A 6,000-nucleotide genomic window follows, 5' to 3' on the forward strand; every position below is an offset into this window, starting at 1 on the left:
ATGGCCTTGTGTTGGGCAGGAGGTCACAGTAAATGATCAGAATGGTTCATTCTAGCCCTTAAGTCTAAGTCACTCTCTTCAAAAGGGCTGAAACAGCAGCAAGGGTCCCTAAAAGCTACCTGTTCTGGCTAGGGTGGATTACTCCTGCAGAGGTTTTTAGGAAGACAGGTGCAAAGCCACCTTCTGAGGACACTCTTGCAAGCTTTGGTGTAGAGGGCATACTAGGGACAGGTCTGGAGGAGGAAGGGGCATGTTGGGCATATAGCAGCAAAAGATGGAGGAAAGGAAGAAATATTATCCCCATTTTACAGATGGGAAACTGAGGCCTAGTGAGATGTAAATTATGGGCTCTTCACATAAGTGGCAAATCTGTGGCAAATAAGTGTCTTCTGGATGGATCAACTTTTTTTTTTTTGTTCTTCTAATACACCACATTAGAACATTTCGTAAGGCATGCACTTAACCATTTCCTTCCCTCCCTCCCCAGTTTAACAGCATACAATACAACAGACAAAATCATTGTTTAGAAGGGAAACTATAAGGAGAATTATCATAAATAAAATTAAGAGGCTATTGCATATAAATAAGGATGATCAATCCAAAGTCAAAAGATCATCTAAATTTAGCTTGGTGTTTGTAGTTCAGTTAAATCAGTACATACACATTAGATCTTTTTTGCTATGGTTCTGGTGGGAGTGCAGGTTTTTTTTAACCATGTATGAAAAAAAAATGGCAACAATACAACGAGGAATTATTATGCAATCTTGTTCTAACTGGTGCCAATGGCACAATAATTCCCACTGAATTCAATAGTAGTAGGGGCAAGATTTTAAAGAGGATTTTCTAGCACCAGTAGGATCAGCACACACCTACACTTTCACAGTGCATGAAGTTAAACACATATATAAGGCTTTGCAGTCTCAGAGCCTAAATTTATCCTAGGTCTGGCCTGCACCTAAAAGTTGGATCAACCTAACTACGTCACTTAGGGGTTGTGAAAAATTTCACCCCCCGGGTGTAGATGCAGCTAAGTCTTCCCTTGACCAAGCAACCACCTCTCGGGGAGGTCCATTAACTACAGAGATGGGAAAAGCCTTTTGCTGTTGTAGGACACATCTACGTGGCCATGCTACAGCGGCACAACCACAACTATGCTGCTGAAGTTGTTGTAATGGAGACATACCCGTAGCCTCGCACAATCCATTGTATTTTACTAGGTTCATGTTTTTTCTCATTCAAATTAACAGGGAGTTTACATGTATAAGATTTTGATTGTGCACACACACTCACCCCAGACTGGAAGACCCAGTGGAGTCCTGAAGGCATGCATAGTATCTTTAACCGGTGCTAAGATTTCTGCCCTGAATATTCTAATTTTAGGGCATTTCCCAACAATGGAAGAAGTTCCCACTGCTGTCCCTGCATTCAAGCCATCAGAATTCAATGTTTAACCAGAAGTGCTCTGATTTCACATTTTGCATTGTTGGCTTGTACTATGCAGATGTCCCTGCAATGTTATGTACTCTCCAGAGGTTAAGAGCCAGTCCTGAGATCCCAAGGTTCTGGTGCTCATTTTTACTAAGACCCTGTTACAGGAATTTGCCTGTGTAAAAGTATAATTTGCACCTTAAAATAGGTGTAAATTGCATTTCCACCAGTTTAAGACCCCTTTACACTGCCAGAGAATGTAAGGGGGCATTTGCAAATTGGATCCTAAACCTTTATAAACTGATCTGGGAGAGCTGCTGAGTAAGACATGAGAGTCCGAACTTTTTATATCCTACACTGTGGCGCTTTTCAGAGTGCATATGCTGGAACTTTCAGTCCTAGCAGGTTGACAGACAAGCAGCTGGTGCCTTTCCATTGCCTGTTACTACATGGATATTTGGTAATAACTGTACTGTTTCAGAAGTGTCTAGGAACCTCAGTTCTGGACCAGAGCCCCATTGTGCTAGGGGCTGTACAAACACAGAACAAAAAGACCACCCCTACGCCAAAGAGCTTATTCTCTGTCAAACATTCTCAAAGCAATGAAATAGGATGTAGCAAATTCCAAGGGCCTATCGCCTTTTAAGTACAAGATCCCATTAATTTCAATGAGGAGTTCTGCTTAACAGAGCAATGGCACAGTTTGTCCTAGTAGCTCTCTCTGTACTTTAAAAGCGTGAGAACTCATTAGCCTGCAGGTGTCTGTAATCACCTGGCCCTATAAATGCATGCTAAAGTTAAAACACTGCATTATCCCACTCAAGTGAAAGGATCTACCAGAAGTGTTAGAAGGAAAACAATTGTACCAGGAAATTTCAAACCAAGGCCCCTTTTCTCCTCAAGGAAGCTTGTCCTCCCAGCACCCCCAGGGAACAGCGGAGGTGTTAATCTTTGTTTTCTTTCCACGTTATGCATACAGTGACGCAGAGATTCACATCACCTGCTTTCCATGAATGCAGCCCCAGGGGGTCATTTGGGAAGTAAAAGAACCCATCATGCCCATCCTATCAATGGTATCCACAGACTGATTAATCCTATTATGGTTTTGTTGTTATCAATAAACATTTGAAATAAGGTTTGTGTTTCTCACTTTGGAAAAACCTCAAATGTCAAAAGGTAGGAGGAAATTATTTCCTTTCGACAGTGAAAGCTTGAACTTGCCCTGAACCAGAGCTTCCTATCATGTGGAGAGAAGAATGGAACAATAAGGGCCTGATCTGAAGCCAGTGCTCAGTTCGGAGCTTTTCCATTGGCTGACAGCGCAAGCAATTGGCATTTATTTCATACTGTAGCAGGAAACTTGACATACCAGTCTAATGAAAGGGAGCTTAGGGCTTGTCTACATGCTGCCAGCAAAGAGCACCAGAGGGGTGTGATGTGTAAAGCACACTAATGTGCTTCATTCTAGCTGCCCTTTTGTAGACCTGGCTGATGTGCTCTAAAAGGGACTCAGTTCACATTAGTGTAGACAATGTTAATGTGAATTAGGTACCTTTTAGAGCATGCCAGCAAGGTCTGCATAAGGCAGTTAGAGTGCAGCACAATGGAGCACTTTATAAATCACCCCTCTGGCATGCTTTGCCAGAGCCATGTAGACAAGCCCCTAGTTTCTCAGGGCCTGATGCAACGCTGACGGAAGTCAAAGGGAGTCTTTCCATTGATTTTAATAGGCGTTGGATCCAGCCGTCAGTTGGCAATCTCTTGACCCCACCAGATTGACAGGTGCTGTAACGTAATGGACATTGAGCTGGGATTTTTTAAAAAAGCTGTAAAGTGTTTCCATGGTATTATATCTCCACGAGGGATTCCCCCTCCCCTGGAGCACTGTTTGAAATGTGAATAAGATACGAGGCAAATTTAAATTATGATGAAATCCGTATTGAGCTCTTCCTGGTTCTAATGGACGCAGGATGAAATTCACCATGGTGAAGAACAGCAGGAGAAGGTCTAGGTGCCACTTCAGATATATCTACACAGCACAAACAAACCCAGGGCAGGAAGTCTCAGAGCCTGAGTCGACTGACTCAGGTTTGCAGAGCTGGTGCTGAAGGCTGAAAATAGCAGTGCAGACATTTGGGCTTGGGCTCAGCCTGGGCTCTGAGACCGTTCCCCTTTGCTGGCCCTAGCTCAAGCCCAAATGACCACATGGCTATTTTTAACTCCACAGCACGAGCCTCATGAGCTCAAGTCCCATGAGTTGGTCTCTGACAGTCACTTCCACAGGTCTTCTTTGCTGTGTAGATATATACCCTGAGACCTCATTAAAAAAATGAGGAATACTCACGGCACCTTAGAGACTCCACAAGGGCTGCTGATACAGACTAACACTGCTTCCACTCTGAAACCTGAGATCTCACGTACGCCTCATTTTGGGGGCTGAAGGGAGATTTTAATGGCAGTAGGTCTGTGTTGCCCCTCAGCATGGGGTGAATTGTTATTAATTTATTTCATATTTTGCCCTGTAATGATACCTAGGAGCCCCAGTCATGGACCAGAGCCCCATTGTGCTAGGTGCTGTACAAGCACAGAACAAAAGGACAGCCTTTGAATCAAAGAATTCACAATCAAAGTATAAGACAAGAGACAGATGGAGAGAGAGATGAGGGTGTAAAATGAATCAATGAGACAACATTGGTCATGACCGGCAGTGGTCACACCACCCCAGTTGCTTAATTACAGCATAGATAGCATTTCCTCCTTCAAAAACGTACGGCAATTGTGAAAAATCTATACTTCACTAATTATTCCTGTATCTATTGTTTAATTAAAATGGCTGAGAAACATTAGTTGGGAAAATTTTTTTTTCCTTTGGGAAGAGTGAGAATGATGCAGCCTTAGAAACAAAATGGATTGAATTTGGCAAAAGGATTTTGCTTCCTGTTTTTAGAAGGTTAGCCCTTAGGTTTGTAATTCTTCTTTCTTCCACCTGTCCAGCACTTAATTTGTGCCAGGACTTGCCAGAGCTAAACTCCAGCACATCAAGGCTTGGCCATTCATAGTTCCAGCACCTCTAGTCTGCCTGCATCAGTTATGAATGTAAAAAAATTGCTTGAGTCCCGGCATCTCTTTCATTACAAATTAAACCCTGCACCCAGTCTCTCAAGCTAATCCCTTTGTGTTCAATATATCAGCCTCACAGGCCTGTCTACACATTGTCTCTGTACCAATATAAATCAGGGGTGTGATTTTTTTTTAACTATAATAGTTACCCCGATACAGTCTGTAGTGTGGATGCAGTTGCACCCATATAAAGGTGGTTTATTTCCCTTCCCATATGGGAATAGCTGTACCAGAAAGCATCTTATACAGGTATAGTCTTATGAACATCAGGGAGGGTTGAATCACTTTAACTATACAAGGCAGAGCTAGAGTGCTGCTGTTTTTACACACACTCTGAATGCAGAGAAGGAAAAGCAGGAAGCTCTTCCAAAACGTAGTTAGAAACACATGAAATAAAATCATTGCAAGCAGACAATTTTGTACCTTAAACCATGGACCCTAACTGAACTGAGAGAAGCAAAGAAAGGGCTGAAATCCGTTATTTTAAAAATACTACGAACCATATTGTGCCATCAGTTTTTCAGCTTGGAGATGGGGCCATATAAGAAAGTTGGCCCCCTAATTCAGCAGCGTACTTAAGTACGTTTACCGGCTGTCCTGAATTGGGAGGCTTTTCTGAAGCAGGGCGTCAGGGGATAAAGTTAAACTTTTGCTCACTGAATCGGGGCCTAGATAGAGAGATTAGCTAAATGATAAAACGTCTTCATGGCTTTGATGTTCTGGAGAGACAAATTGACCTCTGGACACAATTACGCTGCCTTCCTCACCAAGGCGGTTTGGAACTAAGGCCTAGCTCCTGACAGGTTCCAGTGGGGATTAGGCACCCAAATACCTTTCAGGATCTGGAACTAAATTCCTTTTTATTTCTCCATCATGATGAGCACAGGATGTGTACTCCCAGCAAAGTCAGGAAGGCAGGCAAAACAAACAGAGATGACAAAAGATATAGTTTTAGGCCTCGATCCTGCAATGTCTTAAGTCTTTGCAGGATTGGGGCCTCATCTACAATGTCTCGTGTCATCCCCAGGCACTTCACAGAGCCCAATCACAAGCGCCGAAAGGGTAGAATGAGAGGTGGACTTTGTTTCTTACTGAGAGAGAGAAAACATCACTAGCTTCCAGGGGAGGTGACTCACTAAGGAGTAAGATGGATAACATTTCAGGTCACAAAAAATCACTATTAGTCAAACCTAGATTTATTTAAAAATCACTATTAATCAAACCTAGATTTATTTATGTGACTGGATTTTGCCCTAACTAAAGGAGATCCCATTTTATGGGCTGAACAGCTACTGTATATGCCAGAGAGAGGCTAGACACTGGCTGTTGAGGTGGGACTGGGAAAGACTTTGGACCTGCTCACCCCCGAACTTGGAAATACATTCGAGGTCACACTTCCACCATGGTTTCTGTTATCTTGTGTTCACCATTGCACAAGCAACTGGTTTTGCA

Source organism: Gopherus evgoodei, chromosome 3 (genome assembly GCF_007399415.2).
Source record: "Gopherus evgoodei ecotype Sinaloan lineage chromosome 3, rGopEvg1_v1.p, whole genome shotgun sequence".
In the NCBI taxonomy this organism is placed as follows: Eukaryota; Metazoa; Chordata; order Testudines; family Testudinidae; genus Gopherus; species Gopherus evgoodei.